The sequence below is a fragment of the Felis catus genome, chromosome D1 (assembly GCF_018350175.1).
Source record: "Felis catus isolate Fca126 chromosome D1, F.catus_Fca126_mat1.0, whole genome shotgun sequence".
Classification (NCBI taxonomy): Eukaryota; Metazoa; Chordata; class Mammalia; order Carnivora; family Felidae; genus Felis; species Felis catus.
Window position 1 is genome coordinate 53,441,522 of NC_058377.1, and position 24,162 is coordinate 53,465,683.

General features: G+C 45.4%; 1 protein-coding gene and 1 long non-coding RNA gene across 10 annotated transcripts in view; one reads left to right on the plus strand and one right to left on the minus strand.

The window, feature by feature from the left end:
- The window catches only part of TENM4 (teneurin transmembrane protein 4), a 744,941-nt gene that overhangs the window by 401,618 nt on the left and 319,161 nt on the right, over window positions 1–24,162 (plus strand). The window lies entirely within an intron of this gene.
- Window positions 10,884–16,839, minus strand: LOC123380231. The gene is made up of 2 exons (XR_006585778.1): window positions 15,702–16,839; window positions 10,884–13,267 (listed from the first exon to the last, which is right to left on the minus strand). It is a non-coding gene; the product is annotated as an uncharacterized LOC123380231 (long non-coding RNA).

A 24,162-nucleotide genomic window follows, 5' to 3' on the forward strand; every position in this document is an offset into this window, starting at 1 on the left:
TTAGTCTTCTCATCTGAACAATGGGTATTATAATAATAGTATCCAACAAAGAGGGGTTTTGCCAAGCATTAAATGAGCTATTACCAACAAAAGTCTTGACCTGAAGCTCAGTAAATGACAGCTACTTATAATGTCTCCATGACCTTGGAAGATCTCCCAAAATGAGATGATAGCTCTTGACCTGCAGAAGTGTTTGTGAAACTTCATAAAGAGATGTTGATTATAATAATAGTTATTATTATTCATTAAAAAGCAGAGATTGTTTTTAGGGACTGTGGGACCATGCATGCTTTTGAAAGCATCTAAATCCTCCCCACTGTATTGACCAAATCACTCATTCATTTATTCCAATGTTGTGCCAGACCATCTTGGGTTTGGGAGGGAGAAGGAAATGCACATGAATATGACCGCAAGCCCTGGCCCAGGGGCCCTCAGACTAATGTGAGAGACAGAGAGGCACTTAAATCACCAAGCCCTAGGTCAGGGAGCGGGATTCGTTGTACTGGATAAAGTAAAAGGAACCGAGCACTCACTTTCCTCACTCCCGTATCTTCTTGGGGTTCCCAGAGAATCTGTGACAGTTCTCTGAATGCTCCCGCTCCCAGGTGCCTCTGTCTTCAAGAGGGACAATTCTCAACATCCTCATCCCTCTCCTCAGAGAAGAATTGTACCTTCTTTCAAAAGCTAGAGACAAGAGCCTTAGCCTGGGAATTAAGAAACCTGGTTGAGCGGCCCCTGACCAAGCTGTTCGGTTTCTCGGAGCCCCGGGCTCCATCTGTAGAAAATGCAAAGCTAAGTACTGGTCAAGGTGACCTCGGGGGTAATACTCAAAGGCAACATGCACAAGTACTGAAACTTTATTTAGGCAGAAATATTCATCGATCCTGTTCCACGCCCAGAATTGTGCTAGAGTCTCTGAGGGATGCAAAAAAAGAATCACACGGTGCAGTCCCTGCCCTCAAGCTGCTCAGCTTCTTGGGACAAAACTTTCACAGATGACCTAGGCAGGCAACGAGAGAATACAAGGAACTAGATCTAGTTTAAGATGTAAACTAGTTTTCTGCATGTTGAATGTGACTTTTCCATGAGTCATCTGTTTACTCCAGAGCTGTGTTTTCTGGATATAAATAACTTTATAGTATCCCGAGTCTTTCCATTCAAGCTGCACAGACCACCCTCCCTTCCTCTGTCCTGTAGTTTTTCTTTTGAGCAGATGAGGTAAGGAATAGGTGAGCAGTCTGTAAACCGGAGTCTGAGAAGGTCTGGGGAGGCTAGAAGAGAGAAACCCCACACACCAACCGCTTCTCTGTGTAGACGGAGATCCTGCAGCACCAAGAACAGAGGTGTTGCAGGTAGGTTCAGTCTGAGTCAGTGACAGAACAGGTGCTGGGACCTAGAACCCAGATGCCCCAGCCACCAGACCTCATCTAGGCCTTCTCTCCATCCTTCATTTTCATTGTCGTTCCCACTATAGAAAGTGAGGGGGGTAGGGGGTGGGCATCTCTATTGGAAGCAGCTCTTAGGTAAACTTAAAAACCTCATAGGCAGATACAATCAAGTCTTAATTCCCCCACTTACCAAGTGAGTGACCTCAAGAGGTCATTTGACTTCTCCGAACTGTAGGATTGTTACAATCACGTTCAGGGCTTCTTGCCTGGTGCCACGGTGCAGACTAAGTGGCTGTGAGGCCCACTGTTGCCCATTGAGCCACCCCAAGGGCCTAGCAACGCAGGACGCGCTGCCCAAATCTCTCACTAGGTTCATCCCCACAGATGTCAGCCTTGTGCCTCGGGCCTTCAAGAGCTCTTCCTGGTACCCACCCATCCTGGTCCACTGGGCCTGGAGCGCAGGCCTCAGTGAAAAGCAAGACAACCCCCCTCTTTATGCAATCACTGAGCAGCTTTTTACTGCCACATTAATTAACAATGAAGCAGATCATTGACATTAGCTTCCAGGAGCTGAAAAATCATTAATAGTTCTTTTCACACCAGTTTTGGGAACATTCATTGTGATAAATCTTTATTTGAATGCAATTCGCCCTCATTTTCATTTATCCCTAATGTGAGGATACAGGCATTTTCTTGACAAATTGGGAATTAGAAGGGTCTAGCAGCTATCTTAGGTATACCTGGGACTAAGTAAATATTTTGAAGAGATGAATGAATTTTTTTTCAACAGCCGAGCAAATGGAAAAGTAAATGCACGAAGCAAATCGGTCGTGGTTACAGGCACAGGATTTGGACTTACGATTCAAGCACGGGTAGTTGCTACCGTCATCGTCACCCCCATTATCCTCCTCCTCATCGCCGTCTCCATAGCTCCATGCTCATTACCACTCTCACCACTATCCTTCATCATCATCACCATCTTCTTCATGGTCCTTACCATGTTCATCATTTTTGCCAAAGCTTTACAGACGTTGATCAAGGTTAATCTTTGTCCTTATTGGGGGTATCGGTTTCAGGAAAACAAAATGCTGTCGTTTTTGTGTGTCTTTTAGAAACCCTTTATTTTGAAATAATTGCATTTCCAGACAGGACCCTTTATTCTGCAGTCTTCAGAGTAATTGCTGCAGCTACTGTCACGTTGAAAGGTTTCCAGGGCCGTGTGAATGGAGGAATGCGTGAGGGTGAGGACAGCTCTCCACTCCCCCCGCCCCCAGGTCCTGGGACTGATTATCATGTTTGCCTTTAATCACAAATCAGCACAAAGATCCTTTACCGGGGCTGTTTACTGCATAGCTGAGCTCAGTGGCACCTCCTTTGAAGGCTGTGGATGAACAGCTGTAGAGAAGGGCACTGTGGGGTCACAAAATGAGGAACAGATTCACATTCCCACCTTGGGTTTGCATTTACCACTGGGCTTCTCTGAGCCTCAGTTTCTTCATCTGAAAAATTGTATTTTCATAACTTCTTTCAGGGTGGCTGTGAAGATTAACTGATATAAATTAATAAGCATAAAGAGGGCAACACAGTCCCTGACACAACGTAGGTGGTTGATAAGATGTCAGATGACTTGGAGGAGGCCAGCAAGGTTATTGGACCTCCTTAACGTGTCCTGTTAGGACTCTAGCCCACCCTCCACCCTCTCTCCATCCCTGTGGGCTATCTCAGCATCAGTGCCCTTGATTCTCAAGAGATCTCAATAGTTGAGCCAAACCAGCCAGGTGGCCCCAGCACCCTCCTGTCACAGGCCTACCTCTTTTACTCGCTCAGTCCAATGACAAAAGGATTTTCTTCTGAAGGTGGTTTGTATTTGGAAAGCCAAAGTGACACATGCAGTCATGACACTCTAGGAGATTAGTGCTGTAGAGAGCCTCGGATGTCCTCCGTTCCCAACCTATAGATACATCATGAATGTCCAAATCCCATCCCCTTCGGATGCTCTGGGGGGTGCCTTGTCATCATGTGATCATAATTCCTTATCCGTGGCTACTTCGGTGTGTACCCCATTCGTACCCTCTGATCACTGCAGTAGACACAGCCCAACTTTCAACTATACTTTTCCCCCCTCCTCTGGGACTTTCTCTGGACTCGGAAACCAACTTTGCCCATGCCTAGAGGAGGTCAGAAGTGACAAGCAGTTACCACACTCTGGAGCACCCCTCTACCCGTGGTTGATGGGTATTGGTGGATGAATACCACCCAGTTGCATCACTTCTCAGGTGGGATACTTCAGAGAAGGCACCTGTTTGGGCCTCCTTCCTTTTCCTGTCTCAAATCCCCATTCCTTCACCTATACCTTCTCAGATACTACTTTCACTTGGATCTCTCTCTCTCTCTCTTTTTTTTTTCAGAGTTTGCTCCTGGGAGAACTTAAACACTAGCACACTAGTCCCAGATACAAGAGAAAACACTGGGGGAGACATGGCCAGTCTCTCAGCCATGGAAGGTCACTAAATGAATAATAAATTGGCCCTGCCTTCATATACTTATATTCTTGGGAAGAGGCTGGGAAACACTCAAGTTGAGTGTGATGAGGGCTGTGTAGAAGAAAGGACTTCTTTCTGGGTCACTGTGAGGAGTCAATAACGTACATAAAATTTCAAGCCTTCACTAAAATTCAGCAAACATTCATTGAGTGTCTGTTGTGTGCTAGGCTCTGGGCTGGCCCGGCAGGGATGCAAAGACAATTAATACACATCCTCTGTCCTTGCGACCACATGCCATATATTGGAAGGGACAGAAGCAGGAAAGGTCGTTCTGACACTGTGTGATCTGTCATTGGTGGAGGTGTGCAGCTGCAGACGGGATCTTGGGAGCTCGGAGGAGTAAGACATGCACCCAGCACCAGCTTTTTTTCCCCTATTGAATTATCTCTATGGGCGTAGGTCTGGCTCAGAGCTTGGCATAGAGTAGGTGCTCAGTCGATGTTGGTTGAAGTGAACTGAGCAGATCAATGTGGGAGGAAGAGGCCTCTGACCACATGACTCCTTTGCCCACCTGAGAAACACCTTTCTCCTTACATCATCGATCTTGAGGCCCAGGTGGTTGGAACGTTGTCTGTCATAGCAGACAACAGGTCAAAAATAGAAAGTTTGAGTCTTTGTTAATGCCAGGAAAAATTCACATTTATATTCCAAGGTTTTGAAGCAGTGAGAGGTGGGGTGAGGTGGAGGAATCAGAGCTACAAGCTATTGTTCATGCTTGGCTGATATTTAATCAGTTTGTTGGGTTGTAATTGAGAATACAGCTCCAATGACACATAAATTCCCACGATCTAGCCGAAGCCAGTGAATCTTTCTCATTATTTATCTTACAGTACAGATAACCTTTTCATTATTGAAATATAATTGCCAAATGGGATAGTTAATATTAAAACAGAATTAGCAACATGAACTCAACATTTGGAAGGAAATTTCTAATAGCACTTTTTATGCCTGCAAAATTAGTGTTCAGTGTCAGTCTAACTGTCGCGTTAATTGATGGCTGAGGTTGTACTAGAGGCCGATCCCAGCTGCCCAACTCTCCAGCAAGGGGCTTTTTGAACCTCCTGGGTCTGTAAGGTAGCCTGGTTTTGTCTGTGGCTGGAAGATAAGAAGGAGTGTTTTGCCCTAGGTGAGGACCACTGTTGATCTGTTTAACAAAGAAGTGATGAGGTCTGAGAAAGAGATAGGGATACAGGGACGTGAAAAGATGAGTGGGTCCAGCAGACTCTACAAAGCTGAAAGGCTGCCGGAGTGGCAGGATATCAAGGTGGTCGGTCATTACCTTTCACCTTTATTCCCCACCCCCTCGCCTCTGCAGGCTCACCTTTCAAGAAGCCACTCAAGTCTCACTGCCAAGAATTCTCTTGAGCCTCAAGGCTGGTTTCAGGGGGGGCACCCTTGGCATTCCTCACCTTCCAGCACTTCCTTCTAATCCCACATTTTAATGCTGTGCTGTCTATGTTTTCACCTCCCTCAATCCCCCTCTCCCAGGACTGGGAACTTGAGCACGGTGACAGTATCTTATTTGTCTTCAAATTTTGAGGCTCCTAGCTCAGAACCTGTACTTAGTACAGAACACTGTACATAGAAGGTGATCAATAAACAGTCCCTGAAGTTATAAAGAAATGGGAGTTGGGGGAAGGAGGGTGGGATGTGCTTTATGAACAAAGTAGGGAGAACTTCCTCTTCAAGGCTTTCTGGAAGAGGTGACATTTGAGCAGGAACTTGAAATACAGAGAAGCAATTCTGCCTTTTCTAGCAGAGTCAGCTCTTATGGCTAGCCAAGGAGAAATGGCACCCTGGGTGGTTTTTGAGGTGCAAGGGCTTTGGAGGGGGTGCGCTGTTCTGTGACCTCCATTGGAAGTCCTTTTTGTCCCCCATCCCTGAAAAAGCGAGAGAATGGAGTTTCGGGATGGTGCACAGGTCATTGTGTCCCGACTCCTGTGCTGACTTCCATCCATGCTCCCTGCCTTTCTGTCTCCCTCTACCAGGCTCTGGTCCAGGCCCTGGGTACTAGTGAAGGGTCTAGGCCTCCGATGCATTGGCTGTCTTCAATGTGAACAGGCATTGTACTCAGAAGCGCCCGCTTTCACAGAGATGTGGAAGTGTGTGGGGAAAGTAGGCACTCCAGAAAATGCATCTGGATCTTTTTTTGTAGAAGCTTTCCTTTGCTTTCCCATGAGTCACCTCCCAACTACTGCGGCTGGATGGGGAGTCCCCCCAGAAGAAATCCAAGTGATGGGGGGGGGGGGTGAGCATAGGAGTCTGCATTCTAGACCATAAGACCCTGGGCAGGCCCCATCCCCTGTCTGGGCCTCAGCTCTCCTCTCTGTGAAAAGAGGTGGACTAACTCACCTCCAGACTCCTGCCAGCCCTGTCATTCTAAGACTGTCAGTTTGAAAGTCTGGAAAAAAAAAGCCTGCAAAGAACATGTGGATTAGCTTGGTTGGAGTGAATCACCACCATGCCTCACCCTAGGCCCTGCTCAAATCACATGTCACATATTAAACTCATTCTGAAAATAAGGGGAGGGAAGTCTCCAGGAACAAGCAAACCTATTCCGAGCAATCTCTTTTTGGCCACTCTTCCCTCTCCAGACGGAGATGAGTACATTGTTTCAGTCAGGCCTGTGTTCCATTTCCTTATCTTAAAACTGTCTTCTGCCAGGCTACAAATAATCAGCTTCCTTGTGAGCTAGAGGAGGCATGCATGCGTGCACACATACCTGTGCCTGGTGTGTCTGGGGATGGCCGATGGGGTCTAGGCAGCGGCCTTGATCACTAAGCAGCCCAAGTGAGTGAGATGTGCCCTGGCCCATCACATGAAGTGTGTGGCTATTGGCAGGAAAGCCTGAGGTTAGGTGGCTATAAAATTTGGTGTCCAGGGGCGCCTGGGTGGCTCAGTCGGCTGGGCGTCCGTCTTCGGCCCAGGTCACAATCTCGCGGTTCGTGGGTTTGAGCCACATTGGGCTCTGTACTGACAGCTCAGAGCCTGAGGCCTGCTTTGAATTCTGTGTCTCCCTCTCTCTCTGCCCCTTCCCTACTCACGCTCTGTCTCTCTCTATCTCTCAAAAATAAATAAACGTTGAAAAAAATTTTTTTTAATTTGGTGTCCAAACTGGGACACCTCTCAGAGTGAACGGGATCACTGTTAATAATTACACTGGGGCAACAGGCACGGACCAGAAGCATCCCCGGCCAGCTGGAATGTGCGATCGGCAGGTAGGGCTCTGGCGTAAGAGATACCTAACATTAGGAGCTTCCTGTATTTCAGGGTCACCCAGTTCATCTTCTGCCTGTGCTAGAGGCCATCCCATGGCATTCAGCCGAGTGGTTTCCTAGCCCCAGCTCATAGTCCCCTGAGGATGAGGACTGTTGTTTCTACCACCACCCCATATGCGGGACCTGCTGCATAATTTGTGGAACCCAGTGCAAAACGAAAATGCAGGGCTCCATGTTTAAAGATTATTAAGAAGTTTAAGACAGCAGCCCAGAGTACTAAGTCATGTGTAAGCCCTTCTGAGCCCGGGTCCTGTATGACACCCCAACTTCATGAAGCCAGCCCTGCTCCCCCACGCAGCCCTGCTCCCCACGCAGTCTGTTTTCTCCTTCCTGCTTTCCTGCGTGCTTGCCTGCTTGCTACAGTTATATTTCTAGTTTAATTTCTTGAAGATGAAATATGTGCGCACGGTTCGAAAGTCAAACAAGATAAAATGGGACATGATGAAGAGTTTTATTTCCACCCCTTCCCCTCCTTCCTGCTCAGTTCCCAGCAGCCCTTATCCCCCTCCCATAGGTAATTCCTTTTGGGGTTCTGTGTATCCTTCCAGGATTTCTTTAGAAGAAGACATAAATATGTATTTTTACCTTTCTTCCATTTTTAAAATCTAAAGTTCGCATATTAAATAGACTTTCTATGCCTTGTATTACAACATTCTTCCTGGTGTCCAGTGGTGGTTTGCCTTATTATAGCTGCTTCTACTGATTCCCCTTTGGAACCCCACAAAACAAGGCCAGTTCTTCATCTCTGGTAAAACCCTTCATTCATATGAAAACAGAAACCAACTCCCTACCCACTTCACGTCTCTCAGCTTCAGCTTCTTTTATCCAGACTCTTCCTTCAGCCTCTCCTCACAGGGTATGCGGTCTGGGCCACTCTTGCTTGTCTGTGACTTTCTGAGTATGTGGGGCCCAGAACGGGCCAACTGATCTACCAGGGACAGTCTGTCGCGCTCGAAGTAGAGAGAAATTGATCTCCCCCATCCTCCTAGCCCCACCACCTCTGTGGATGCAGCTTAATGGTAACAATAGCTCCCATGGGAATTTACTGTGTGCCAGGAACCATGTGCACACACGTTTACCCTCAGGACGACTCTGTGAGGTAGGTCTTATAATTACCTCTTTACACATAGAGCATCCAGAGCTCAGCAAGTAAATGTGAAAGGAAGGATCCAGACTCACACCCTGTTCTTGACCAGTCCACAGTCACACCCCCACTGTCATTCACCTTGGGGTCTCTTGGTGACTCCAGTAAGGGGCTGGCAGCTGAATGCTCCCCCCCAGAGACTTAGTCACATATATGATATTAACTATGGGATTTCATTCAGCTAGTTTTTCCTGGGCATGGGGAGTGCTATCTGTTTCATTGTCTCTCCTGTCATTTAACGGTTCCCACCTTGACTCTCAAAGTGATCTCATCCATTTCTGTGCTTTAAATACCAATCAGATTTATATCTGCAGCCCCTACCTCTCCCCTAAACTCCACACTTCTGTCTCCAGTCATCTCCTAACATCTCTAGTTGGATGTGTAGCGAGCCTCTCAAACTTAACATAACTCACAGTCATGACCACAAGCCCTATATCTCCCCAGATTCTTCCCCATCTCAACAAATAAAACTACCTGTTTGCCTAAGTTAGAATCCTATGTCACCTTTGATTCCTGTCATTCTTTAAGCTTCCATATCCAAATCAATAACAAGTCCTATGGGCTCTACCTCCAAAAAAAATAAAAATAAAAATAACAAACAAAACCAAAACCCTATCCCAAATCCATCTTTCGGTGTATCTCTCCTCAACCCTAATTCAAGTCCCCATGGTCTTTCAGCTGAACTACTGTTTCCTCTTCTCCCAACTTCCGCTCTGTCTCCTATGCAAAATATCTTTGCAAGATAGAAACTGGAACACTGTTATATTCCTGCTTGAAACCCTTTTATGGCTTCCCTTCATTCCTAAAATAAAATCCAGAGATTTTCCACAGCCTAGGAGACCCTCCAAGGTCTGCAATTTCATCCGGCTTGTTTCCTGCCAGTCTCCTTACCCCACCCTAGCCACACTTGCAGTTCCTTGGACACATGAAGCTCACCCTTGTTGCCCTTTTCACATGCTGTTCCCCTCCTTGGAATGCTCTTCCATCTACTTTTGGCATTCTTCGCCCCTCTCATTCTTTAGATCTCAACCTAATTGCCATCTCAGAACTTTTCTGACAATATGATCTGGACTAATGTCTTGGTATTCTCTCTCAAGTTGTCTTGTTTCTTTATATGCTACATAGCACATATGGCCATTTTTTTTTTTTGGTTGTCTGTTGTGTTTCCATGTATTCTATGTCTCCTCACCACACTAAAAGCTCCATGAGGGCAGGAACTGTATCTCTTTCATTCCGTGTGGAATCTTCACCAGTAAGTATGGCGCTAGAAACACAGCAGACTCTCAAATGCTATGGAATCCTTTCCCCTCCTTTGGTTCTTTACTGTAACAGACATTACTAGAAAGCTACAGTATAATTTTTTATTGCCTGTTGTTTTAATTGAATAGGTTTTGCACTGTGGGGGAGTTGAACAATAAAGGTGTTTCTTAGAATACACACACGCATACACACTAACTGGCTTTTTTCTCATGGAATCATGGGGCTGGCTTTCCCCCATATGTTGATGACCCACCGATGAGACGGGAAGAGGTGGCCACCAGTATTCCTCGCACCTGTGGGAGCAGTGCAGGGTCGCTTGATTACAGTGGTTCCTGGCACCACTCGGGGCAGCACAAGTGTTCGCAGTTGTAGTGCCTCAGACCGTGGACTCAGGAATCATTATCATGTGCTGAGAGTCTTACGTAGATTTTCTCCCAGTAGCCTAATGAGGTATTTTAACTCAGTTCGACAAATGTTTCCCGTGTCTACTCCTGTAGAGTGAGGCAGTGAGATGCGTGCAGCGGCAGAGACGCGTGAGTGTGCCGGCACCGGGGCGAGCGTGTGCGTACGTCCATGCGTCAGAGTGTGTGTGAGCGTGCGTGTACGTCAGCATACGTGCGAGCATGTCAGTGTATCCGTACATCAGAGTACGTGCGACTGTGTATGTCTGTGTGTCAGAGTATGTGTACGTGAGTATGTCTGCATTTCAGAGTATGGCTGAGTAGGTGTATGTGCATATATACATGTATGTCAGAGCATGTTGAGAGTATGCCATTAAATCCATTTGTCAGAACATGTGTCTGTCAGTATGTCTATATGTCAGCAGAGGTGTGAGTGTGTCAGAGCATGTCGGTGAGTCAGAGTATGGTTGAAGCCCAGTGAGGGGCCCCTAACCCCAGGGAGAGCTGTGTGCACATCCACCACCCTTAGCCTCCTGGTTGTAAAAGTTTTGGCACTTGGCCAAGGCTGCCTTAAGGCTCTCTGGCCCACCTTTGCCCCCCTTCGTGTCTCCCAGAGCCTACTTTCTCTGTGGTTTTAACTCAGTTTGCAAAGGACAGAGAAAAGGCGGTCCTCCTACAGAGAGTCTTGCTCGCTCATCACCCAGGCCCCTGAAACAGCTGCCTCTCGCTGTCTAAGCAGAGCCCTGGTGGCCACTGTGCGCTTAGACCATTTGGGGCCTAATGAAGTGAGAAGGTACTTCCCAGCCCTAGACCTGGGAGTGCAGCAGTTTCTGGCTGCTAAAGGCAGACATTAAGGAGAACCATCTCCATTGATGAGAATGCGCATATGCTATATTGGTTTGGTTCGAGGGCATTCTGGAAAAGCGCAGTCCTAGTGGTCCTTAATTAGATAACAAATTAATAGACACATGGATTCCAAAGTTCAGGGGACCAGCAGGGAACCAGCAGATAGAGGCCTCCTCTCGAATTGCTGGTGAGCTGTGGGGAAGAGAGAACAGGTCGCTGGGCAGTGGCTCCTTAGGCTCTGTTGGCTGGGACATCCTACAGGTCACATTCAAGTTAGCTGCTGAGCAAACGGGCAGCTTTTCGTTACAGTGGAAATGGCCCGAGCATGAGTCCTCGACTTGCCCACTTCTTCGCTATCGATTCTTCCAACAAATATTTATGGGCCGTCTGCTGTGAGCCCGGCACTGTGGGGGACACTGGGGATACAAGCAGCAAAACGCTGCCCTCGTGGACAGATAAATAAGATTGTCATAGAGTATGTTGAGCAGTAAAAGAGACTATAGGGCAACATAAAATAGGAAGTGGGGGAGTCTGGAACATCAGATAGGAAAGTCAGTGGGGAGGAAAGTCTCGACTTGAAACAGAGTGGTGAGAAAAGTAACCTTGGGGTGCATTTGAGCAAAGAATTGAAGGCGGTAAGGGGCTCAGTCATCCAGGAGAGGAATTTCCCCAATGGAGGACACATCCCTGCAGAGACCCCGCAGCCGGGAGCATGCTTGGTGAGCCTGGGTGACGGCAAGGAGGACCTAGTGGCCTCCGTGAGCACGGGAAGGTGGACAGCCAGGAGGCCAGAGGCGCAATAGTCACAGAGCAGCTAGATCACGTAGGGCCCCAGGGCTGCTGTCTTGGCTGGGGCAGCGGCTGGGATTGAGGTGTGGAGGCTTTGGAATTTTGGAGTATTCCCTCGCCTCTAATTGACCAGGGTGCATTTCATCCGAGATAGCAGATGCATGGCATGCATTTAGCAGCTACCTCGACCTACACCCGTGGCAGACGGCACTGACTGATCGCAGCCCCCTTTCCCAGCGGGCCTGATTTGGACTTGGAGTCCTACCCACCCAGCCCTCCAGGAGTTCTGCCAGTTCCTCGGCACTCCAGCGGGAGTGCTGGATTCCACTTGCTCCCCGCCATCTCTGTACTGTCAGGCCTGTATTGACAGGGCAAGGAGAAACGCGTCGGGCCTGGCGCCTGGCCCAGACAGCGCAGTGGAGGAGGGCTGGGTGGGGAAGGAGTCGTCAAGAAACAGCAACAGGACAAGTCTGATAATCACCGTAGAGACATGAGATGATTGACTCTGCCTGCGGGAGGGGGCGTCACGGACAGCTTCCCCGAGGGGGTGACATATGGGACACTGTGAAGGCAAGGTAGAATATTGTCAGTGTAAAAGAGTATAATGACCTGAGGGGACATCATGAGGACTGCAGAGAGGCCAAAAGGGGTGGGAACAGTCTGGTGTGGCTGCTCGTGTTGAAGGACCTAAGGGAAGGAGTACAAGAAAGGCTTAATCAGAGCTCTGTGTCCCCTGATCATCTGCCACACCCCGAACGTCCACTGGCAAAGAGGCCCAGGAATATAAACCACATCCACTATACTAGGATAATGCCAGTTATGGTAGGAAACAGACCCCACAGTTTCAGAGGCTTGTGTACATATATCTTATCCATGCATCAGTTTGATGCAGTGTTCCTGGTTGGCAGGCAACATTTCCTAATTCCAGGCATGATTCAGAGACCCAGACTCCTTCTGTCTTGTGGCTCTTCCATCCCCAAGAGCTTCAGAGTCATCTGCAAAATAGGAGAAAAGGGAGAAGAGGCAGACCTGCTTCCTAACCACCTAGACTGAGGAGATGTTCAATTCCATAGGTGCGATCCAGTGCCTCAGCCCCACCTAGGTAAACGGGGACCTGAGCAATGTCGTCCTTAGCTGGGCAGCCACGAGTCCAGACCCGAGATGGGAGAGCACACGTGTGAGGGACAGTTAGCATCTCTCCTGTGTGAATACACCCGAAACTCAGTAAATGCTGTCTTGTACCTCCTGAACCTCATTCAGCACAGCAAAGCACATGGACAATATGAGTTACAGTTCTTCATGTTTTCAGAAAGCTTTAGCATTTCTCAAGAACCTGAAGATGATTCAGCTTGACAAGCATTTATCAAGCATCTGCTTTATGTCAGATAGCAGAAAAACTCTACCTCAGTTTCCTCCTCTGGAAATCAGGAGCAATGCTCTCCAGGGCGGGGTTATCACAAGGATTAAATGGGGGATTGCCTGGCATGTAGGTGTGAAGTAAGCACCAGCACCGGTCTCCTCTTCCTTCCAGCTTTTGCCGGAGAGATCCTGCAGGTAGTGGGATGGGCCAGCAGTCATCTCTCTTCTTTAGCGCCTTGGCTCCAGAGACCTTGTCCTCCTGCAGAGAAAGGGGTCTACCAGGACCATCAGGGAAAAGCAGAACGCATAGGGGTTAAAGACAGAGGCAGCCCTCCCAGTGAGATCTCTGGCTCTCTGAATTAAAGATCTGAAAACTGTGCTACAGAATTCAACCTCATGGCCCCTGGGATGGAGGAGCCTGTCCCAGTTCGCTGGCTTATTATGTTGTGGGTCTTTGCTCCTCTTTGCTCCTCTAAGGGCTCGTGGCTTGATGAGTTTGTCATGAGGGCTGTGGCAGGCCACCTGGCTGCTGCCCCACCAACCTTTTTACAAAGATACATGGAGGTGGGAAATCCGCTGGGGGTCCCTCTCAAGAAGTAGGTTTTTCTGGAAAGGAAGGAAACCAAGGGAAGAACTTTGACCGGAATTTGGTTTCATGAATCAGAATGACAGTTGAAGTCACTGGATTTTTGAAAAGGCAATAAAAAAAGAGATGGTCAGGGGCGCCTGGGTGGCTTGGTCGGTTGGGCGTCCGACTTCGTCTCAGGTTATGATCTCGCGGTTCGTGAGTTCAAGCCCCGTGTCGGGCTCTGTGCTGACAGCTCAGAGCCTGGAGCCTGTTTCAGATTCTGTGTCTCCCTCTCTCTCTCTGACCCTCCCCCATTCATGCTCTGTCTCTCTCTGTCTCAAAAATAAATAAACGTTAAAAAAAATTAAAAAAAAAAAAAGAGATGGTCAGGGTACCCTTCCTGGGGAAATTGTCTGTTCGACTTCATGCTTAGTGACTGTGCTATTGATTTCAGTTGTGATATTCATCTAAATTATATTCATTTCTGGCCATAAGTTTCTCCCAACCTTCAGGGCACTGAAAAAACAGTAGCATCGGGCACTAGACTGACTTCCCGATGCTGGACAGGAGCTGCCAAGTGAGAAGGATGCAGGCCTCAGCCAAGGTTCTGGCCAGGATCTGGCCACAGATTTCACACTCCAGAATGGAGGCACATAGGCCAAGGACCTCAGGGAGGTCAGTCTTGGAAGAAGGTCTCATAGAAGCAAGGCAGGACTGGCCTACGGAGGCCTTTTTCAGGTGACCATAACAGGCATCCAGAAACAGAACTGTATTAGGTTCTCCAGAGAAACAGAACCAATAGGATGGATGGATGGATGGATGGATGGATGGATGGATGGATGGATGGGAGGGAGGGAAAGAGAGGGATGGATGGGTGGATGGATGGGAGGGAGGGAGGGAAAGAGGGAAAGAAAGGAGGGAGGGAGGGAGGAAGGGAGATAGATTGATTGATTTAGCATAAGGATTTAGCTCATTAATTATGGAATCTAAGAAGTCCCATGATCTGCTGTCTGTACTGGAGACTTAAGAGAGCCAGGGTAGTTCCATTCTTAGTCCAAAGGCCTGAGAACCAGGAATGCCAGTGGTATCATGCCCAGTTCAATGTCACAGCTCGGGCAGTTAGGCAGAGGGAGCAAATTCTCCCTTCCTCCACATTTTTGTTTTATTTATGCCCTCAGAGGTTTGGGTAATGCCTGCCCATCTGTTCTGGGAAGAGCAATCTGCTTTACTCATTCTATGAATTCAGATGCTAACCTCATCCAGAAATACCCTCACAGACATATCCAGAAATACTGTTTGGCTATTTGGGCACCCCATGAACCAGTCAAGTTGACATATAAAATTAACCATCACCAGGGGCACCTGGATGGCTCAGTCAGTTAAGCATCTGACTCTTGATTTTGCCTCAGGTCGTGCTCTCAGAGTTGTAAGATAGGCCCCGTGTTGGGCTCCGCACTGGGTGTGGAAACTGCTTGGGATTCTCTCTCTTTCTCCCTCTCCTCCTGCCCCTCCCCCACATGCAGGTGCATATGCTCTCTCACTCTCTCTTGCTTTCTGTGTATTAACCATCACCACACCAAGGTCAAAACAGATTTCGGGACTCTTTGGGAGCCTCATGTAAGAGCTTTATTAGCAGAAAGAAGACAGCTGGAAGGACACAGTTGGCCCTGTAACTCTGATTCAAGGAATACTTCAGCGGCCCAGAGGCTGATCTAACAGGAGCTAGAATCAGAGCTATGGTTAGCCAGAAGGGAGCAGGTGGGGACAGGCGCAGTGTCCTCCAAGGAGCAGGGCAGGTCACAGCCTGCATTTGGGCCCATCTGTGGTTAACTCTCTCAGGCAGAGGACAGAAGATAAGATATTCACTGAAGTTGGTCTGTTTCACATGGAGAGAAATTTTTAAAAAGAGAATATTCTAATTGATTTTAAAGAGGGTGGGGCACATCCTTAATAAGGATGAACTTAATAAAGAAGGAAATGTACCTACTCTGTGTCAGACATTTTATTTCTCACAGATGATTGCATGGCCCATTGTAGAGATCAGAAAACTAAGGCCCAGAGGGGAGAAGTAAATTGTCCAAGGCCCCACAGCTAGTCAGGGGCAGCGCCTGATTCCAAAGCTTACCTTCTTGCTTCCAAACCACATGGTCAAGGTGCTGAATTGGAGACTCGTGCTTCGATCTTTAATTGGCCTTCCTGTGCTTTGCTGTCACCTGGTAGACGAGAGGAAACTTGCCTGTGATGGTGTAAGCCAGGCGAGGACTTCTACCCCCATCTCCCCAAGCCACCTCTGAGCCCTAGTGACCCAAAGTGCTTTCTCTAAGTGCCTCTGATTACATATACACACTCGGTCCACTGACTGTGAGTTCCTTTGGGGCAGGAGCCATGTTTTTAACTCCATGTCCTAGTGCTTAGCACATAAAAGGTATCATGTAAAGGTAGGCAGGTGGGTGATAAGGGCAAGAAAGAATGGTATATAAAGAAATGCTGGGGCCTGGGACATCCTTGGGTTGATCACTGTACAGATGTACAAAGGGTCTCCCTTTGGGTTTTGCTTGAGAGGTTTGCCAGGAACATCAAATTGGTAAGAAAAAAATTATATATATATTTGTGTATGTGTGTGTGTGTGTGTGTGTGTTATATTTTATATATATATAGTAGCAAATATAGCAGACAATCCTTTCTATAGTAAAGACAAAAAACATTAAGACATTAGTAGAACAAAAGAAATGCAAATAATTGATACACATATGAGCAAAACGTTCAACCTTACTATTAATCCAAAAATTCAAGTTAAGGGGCGCTTGGGGAGCTCAGTTGGTTAGCGTCGACTCTTGGTTTGGGCACAGGTCATGATCTCATGGCTTGCGAGTTCGAGCCTCACGTTGGGCTCTGCACTGACAGCATAGAGCCTGCTTGGAGTTCGTTCGTTCTCTCTCTCTGTCTCTCTGTCTCTCTGTCTCTCTCAAAATAAATAAATAAACTTCAAAAATGCAAGTTAAGACACAATGAGATGACATTTGTATTTTGTAAATTAATAGATACATTAAAAACTGAAGATCTCAGTGTTGGCAAGAGTGTGGTAATATACACATTCTCATATACGGTCAATGGAAGTGTAAACTGATAACACCTTAAGGGAAAGCAAGTTAGCCATATATATCAGGACACTTTAAAATGTAGGGGCGCCTGGGTGGCTCAGTCGGTTAAGCGTCCGACTTCGGCTCAGGTCATGATCTCGCGGTTAGTGAATTCAAGCCCCGCATCAGGCTCTGTGCTGATGGCTCAGAGCCTGGAGCCTGTTTCAGATTCTGTGTCTCCCTCTCTCTCTGACCCTCCCCCGTTCATGCTCTGTCTCTCTCTGTCTCAAAAATAAATAAATGTTAAAAAAAAAAATTTTTAATGTGACATCCTTGATCCAGTAATTCTACTTCTAGAAATATATTTCAAGGAACTCATTGGAAATATGAGCAAAACTTTATGTTCCCAGATGTTCATGGTGCCATTATTTATAATAATAAAAAAAAAATCAGAAACCGCCTCCATATCCAACAATATGGAAAATGGTACTACTTTATGGTATATCTGCCTAATGGAACATTATAAAGTTACTTAAAATGAGGTCTACAAAGCAATTTTCATGACTTCGAATGTTTATCATAAAACGTTAAAGAAAAGTTATAAAACTGTATCGTAGCTGTGTCCAAACTATGTCAAAAATATATGTGCATATATAACAATGTGAACAATACTATTGAGTAGTTGATATCATTACAGCTTATTTTCTTTATTTCAAACCTTTTTATTATTTATTTTTTAAATGTGTGTTTTTAAAGAAGGGAAGGGAAGAAAAGTTTGCTAGCAGCCAGAATGGGTAGGACCCATTTGTCTTTGCAATCACCAGGGACCGCCTGCTAAGGAAGCCCGTTAAACCCAGGGTGGCAGGGCCCCTGTGCTGAAATCGCTCCGTCTCTGGAGCATATTTTTTCTTTACTGAGGAAATTGCTTTCCATAAAACCAGCTCTCTGACACCTCCGAGTACCAGGGAACCATGCAAGCCCGCTTTCCTGGGGACATTCTCTAATGGGAAACTCCATCACGTTCCAGCTTGGCGCTTCCAACAAATCCCAGCCAGCCATAAAAATTTTTAGCACCCTGTATGCAAGACTGATTGCGGCGGCCTCATAAAAATCCCATTCACCGAACACGAGCTGCAGGTCTAAAACTCTGGAGTCCCCTGCTGTTTGAAACCCAGTGGCGTGGCGCATAGCTAAGTGACGCCTGGTAGAACTCCACACAACGAGTCAGGACTGCATCTCGGGCAGAACGAAGGAAAAACAGGAAGAACAATGGGCCTGTGCAGACGGCACAGTGTAGAGTCACAGCAAAGAGCTACCTTCTTGCTGCTCTTTCAGGAAGGATAGGTGGACTTGGCCGAGCAACGGAGAGGATTTAGGGATGATGGTCAGCCTTTAGGAAGGGAAAGGGGGTTGTGAGGCTTGTAGGTGGAGGAGTGAGCTGTGGGGGCATCCTGCCCTAACACACACGTCGTCGGCTCTCTGGGGATGGGGACACCCCCTTCCTATCTGTTCCCAGGTGCACAGGCTATTCAACACCCCTCTGCCCTCTGGAGGTAGGTTTCAACACCCCTCCAGCAGAGGGCAGGTGACCTAAGTTTGGGTCAGGAGTTCATTGCCTACACACAGCTTGCATTTTTTTCAGTTACGGAGCAATGATACCCAATACAACTGCTGTTTTCCACACTCACCAGGGTCTGGGAGGCCTGGGTTCTACATCCTGCTTTGCCCCCATTTAGCTCTGTCACACTGGACGAGTCACTTCCATAGTCTGTGTCTCAGCTCTGGTTTTCTCACCTGCAGCATGAGAATAATGAATTCCTATCCTCCCCACCCCACCCCCCGCCACTCCACACACACATGGTATTAAAAATGTTAAAAATGTTATCATAAAATATTTCAATGCCCTCATCAAGTAAAATCATTCAAATGTCACTTAGGAACTCATTGTTAAATTTGTAAGAGAAAAATTCATTTTTCCGTTGCTTCTTTGCATTGAATTCTCTGTAACCCTATTCCCCATTAACAACAGATAACAAAATTTCTAAATTTGGTGAATTCATGTCACAGGCCTTATCCATCCTGTGTGGCTTTGGGTAACTTAACCTCTCTGAGCCTCAGTTCTCTCAGCTGTGAAATGAGAATCATGCCTACCTCATAGAGTTTTGGTAAAGATTCAGGGAATAAGATATCAAAACACCTTGTGTAACACATGACCCTGGTTAGGTTCAGTAAACCTGCACTTCTCTGAGCATGAATTAACCTACTGAATACTGCTCAGAGGCTCACTCTTAGATCTGCATATATTGTAACTATCCTGTAGGTGTTTAGGGTCATGTAGATGAATACTCCATTTTTTATGGTTTCTGACATTGAATATCAGCCCATTTAAAGGCCTCTAATAGGTATAGTACCACCCATTTTCTTGGGGTTGCAACTTCTAACTGAATGGAGAAAGAGAGGTATTTATAAGGGAGGAAAAAAGAGGATCAGTGGGAACAGAATTCTTACTTCCTCCAGAAGTATTCCTTTCCCAGGAGAGAGACAGCTGCCCCATCATCTGGTTACTGCAGGCCATGCTTTGTTAAACCAGAAGAGGGATGCAGAGGCTGTATATTTCTTTTCGTTGTTGATTTCCAATATGTGATAAAATGAGACACCCTGTATGATTTCAATTAGTTTACATTTATTGATGTTTGTCTAATGGCCTAGCATATGGCAGATCTTGACAATGTTCCATGTTTGCTTGAAAAGGATGTGTGTTCAGCAGTCCCGTCAGTAGATTGTTCTGTAAATGTCTGGTAGGCCCACTGAGTTTACAGTGTTGTTCAAGTCCTTCATATCCTCACTGATTTCCTGTCTCGTTTTCCTATCAGTGATTGAGAGTGTGCTATTGAAGTCTCCGATGATCTATTTTTTCTTTCAGCTCTCTCAGTGTTTGATTCATGAATTTTGAGGCTTTTTGAGGTTGTTAACCATATATCCCTTTACAATTGTCACATTTTCTGATGTATTGGCTCTTTTATTAATATAAAATGCCCCTCTTCATTTCTACAGAAATTCTTGTCCTGGTTCTATTTAATGTTATAGTAGCCACTACAGATCTCTTTTGGTTTCTGTTTTTATGGTTTTTGTTTTGTTTTGTGTTACGTTCAACCTGTGTGTGTCTTAGAATCTAAGGTATGCCTCCTATAGATGGTATATCATTGGATCTTGCTTTTTGACAATATTCACCTTTTATATGGATTATTTTGACCATTCACATTTAATATCATTATTAATATTATTCTATTTATATTTGCCACGTTGCTATGTATTTTATTATATGTCCCTTATCTTTTTTATTCCTGTGTTCCCACTCTCCTGCCTCTTTGTGGTGTGTTCAATAAAGATTTTTAGATTTTACTTTTTTGTTGATTATTTTAACCATATTTTAAAGGACTTTTTAGTGGCTCTAAGGATTGTGGTATGAATCTTAAATTATTATAATCCACTTTAGATTAAAACTAACTGAATTACAGTAAAATTTAGGAACTTTATTCCAAGATGACAATCCCTTCCTCCTTTCTTTATGTTATCATTGATCTATATATATACACAGATAGATAGGCAGATAATATATAATATAAATGATAAACCTAAATTCAGTGTTATAATTATTACTTTACACAATCTTATGTTTTCAAAAGATGTTAAGAGAAGAAATGAGAAAATATGTGTTTACTGATTTTTTTATATTAACCCATATGTTTTCTACTTCTCATGCTCCTCACTTCTAACTATGGATTTGAGAATAAATCCTGGCATCATTTCCTTTCAGCTTGAAAGACTTCGTAAAGCATATCGCCTAGCAATGAATTCTCTTCATTTTTGTTGATCTGGGAATGTATTTATTTTGCCTTTACTTGTTAAGGAGAGTTTTGCTGGATGTGGAGTTTTTGGTTGACAGTTATTTTTCTTTCAGTCCTTTTGACCTCTGTTGTTCAAAGTGAGAAGTCATGGGGTGCCCAGATGGCTCAGTTCGAAGGGTGTGTGACTCTTGATCTCAGGGTCATGAGTTTGAGCCCCATGTGGGGTATAGAGGTTACTAAACAATAAATAAATAAACAAGGGAAAAAAAGATGAGAAGTCAGACAATTATATTGATGTTCTCCTGTACATAATGAGTCATTTTTTTTCTTTTTTTAAGATTCTATCTTTGGCTTTAATAGTTTGATTATGATGTGTCTGTGTATGACTGTCTTTGCATTTATCTTATCCAGGGTTCATTGAGTTCCTTAGATGTATAGATTAATGCCTTTATCCACTTTGGGGTCATTTTACCTGTTATTTCCTCAATATATTTTCTGCCCCTTCCCTGACTGCTCCTTCTGGGGCCCACGTTATATTTGTTGGTATGCTTCATGTTATTCTACAGATCTCTAACATTCTATTCCTTTTTCTTCAAATGTTTATCCCCTGTTCTTCAGATTGTATAATTTATATTGATCTATCTTCAAGTTCACTGAGCTTTTCTTTAGACATCTTGAGTCTGTTCTTGAGTTTCTTGGTGAATTTTTGTTTTATTGTACTGTATTGCTCTAGAATTTACTTTTGGTTCCTTTTTAGAGTTTCTGTCTCCTTGTTGACATTCTATGTTTGTTGATTAATTGTTGCCATGCTTTCCTTTAATTTCCTAGACGTGATGTCCTTTAGGTCTTTGAACATTTTTTTTAGTGGCTGCTTTACAATATTTATCTGCTAATGAAAACATTTAGGTTCACTCTCAGTTTCTGTTTTTGGCTTTCTGATTATTGGGTCATACTTTTCTGTTTCTTTGTGCTCCTGTTATTGTTGAAAATTGGACATTTTAGTTACTATATTGTAACAACTCTGGGTTCTGATTTTCTCTCATGATGATTGTTGTTTTACAAACAAGAGTTGTTTACCACTCTTTTTTTCTTGTTTGTTGTTGTTGTTATTGTTGTTGTTTTTCTGTGTTTAGAACATGCCTAGGTTAAATCTCTGAAATCTTTCTTTCCCACAGTGTGGCCACTGGTGTCTCTGTTTGGTTATTTTTCATTATTGCGTTTTAAGCTTCTGTCTGCATAGCTTAGTGGCCAATCAGTGAAGTAATTGGACATATATTATGCTCAAACACATCAAGCCATGTGTGGGGGAGAGGAGGGGAGCACATTCAAAATCCAGATCATTTTTAAGTCTGTTCCAGCCTTGCTTTCCACTGGGGCCTTTTGCAACTCCTCTGTGCACATACCTTCAGGGATGGCCGGGAGTATGTGGACAGCTTGGGCCCTCTCTGATCTCCACTGTTCCTTAACATCTCAGCCAAGAATATGCTTACCCCAGTAATGACCTCATGCTAGTAGAGCCAATGGCCCTCTCTACTTGCCTGCTGCCAAGGAGCATCACTTCCTCTGATAGTGTCACTGGCCATGGGTACCACTTGCTGCTGTCAGTCAACTGGCCCTTCAACCTCACCAGCCAAGCTGACAATCCTCCTGGTGGAACCTCTGTGCTGTGGAGGATGGGAAGAGCCCAAGGGAGTAACACTGTGGAGTCCCAGTGTTCTTACCTAGAATCAAGCAGTGTTCCAAGCGTAAAACACTTCTGAGATTGTTCTGAGCTTGTCACATACTGCCTTTGGTCAATTTTTAGAGTGTTGAAATGGTTGTTTTTGTCAGTATTGTTCAACTTTATAGTTCCTTTTAAGGGGAGAAGATTAGCCAGCCTCCTCACTCAGCCGTAGCCAGAAATACCTCCTATAGTTTCTTTTATATCCATGGTCTCATTTGATCCTAACAACTTCTAAGTGAGATAGGCAAAGCAAGGGATTCTTTGTCCTATTTCACAGATAAAGAAAAGGAAGCTCAGAGAGGTCCAATGACTTACTCAGTGTCATCCAGCTTGAAACTGGCTACAACAGAGCTCCATCTTGATTTTCTAGATTCCAGTGTCTTTTCTACTATACCATGGAGCCTGGATGATATTCCATTTCCTTGGAAGGAGCAAGAAAATTATTTTATTTTGCTCTGGATGTTATAACAAAATACCATAGACTGGGTGGCTTAAACATTGTATACTTATTGCTCATAGTTCTGGAGGCTTCAAGTCCAAGATCAAGGTTCCAGCAGATTTGGTTCTTGGTAAAGGCCTTCTTCCTGGGATGTAAACAGCCACCTTCTCATTGTATGTTCACATGGCCTTTCATTAATGTGCGTGCAGAGGGAGAGAGAGAGCTGTCTTTGTCTTTTCAGAAGAGCTTTTAATCCCATTGTGAGGGTCCTAACCTCAACCTAACCTCAAACCTAATTGCCACCCAAAGTCCCCACCATCAAATACCATCGCATTGAAGGTTAGGGCTTCAATATAGGAATTTGGGGAGGACATGAATATTCACCCCATAAAATAAGCTAGCCTGGAGCTTTCTCTTACTCCCTTAGGGTCTAGAGAGTTTCACTGGGTCCTCATGTTAATCAAAAGCCAAGCTTCAGGAGGAAAGAAACAAAGGATAAACTTCAGCTATAGATTCGAAAGCTCAGGGTCTTTCTTCTTCTCACCATTAAGACGAAAGCTGGTAGTGGAACTTCCTTTCTCCTACAGCAGCCCTACTGAGAGACACTGCACTTGTTTAACCAAGTTAAAACTGTTGCACAGATTTTATCTTAAATTCACGACTGTCATTTGCTTTTTCTAGCTTCCTCTGTTAAACTGTCCAATAAAGATAACTTTTGCTTTAAGATCCAGTGATTCATAACCCTCCAAATCAGAGTATTATCTTTCGTGCTGAAGCCAGGATTTACATATGCAGGTTCTTTGGAACCTGACAGGACTTGCCTGAGTCTCTGGGGAGTAATCTGAGCTCTGCATTCTTGGGGTGACTGCTGCTGACACTGAACTAACCCCAGAGCAATCAGCAGGGGACAGCATCTCATGGCAAGAAAGCGCTAGGCTGCTCTGTTGTTAATGTGCTCTATGACCCTGGATATTAGGGCCAATTCCCTAATGATACAGGCTGTCACATATTGACCACTTATCATGAAGCAAACATTATGTGAAGAGGTTTACATATGAAACCTGGGTGTCCCCAGACCTCATTAGCCTATGGTTTCATTGATGGCAGCTATCCAGATTTCTAGAATTTCTCCCTCAACAATTCATAGGAGACATCCAACTCACTCAAAGTCTTGCTCAGGGTTTTCTGGAAGTCTCCAGGGGCCTCACATGTGGTCAGGAAGTCTGCTATGGTCCCTTTATGTCACACTGCTTGTTAATATTCCCTCTTCCTACAAGTCACTGGGAAGGTGACACTATGCCTCAGCCCTACAGTTGGAGTCCACAAGGCTGTCAGTTCTTCTGCCCAAGGAGCTAGCCCCAAGTACCTGCAAAGCTGCAAACCCTCAAACTGTCACCCTATCTACCCTGCCCCATAAGCATTCTGTTCCCTAGAGAAAAGGAGAGAAGGACTCTTGCCCTCCCTCTGTGGTCCTAGGTCCTAGGACCAAACCTTGG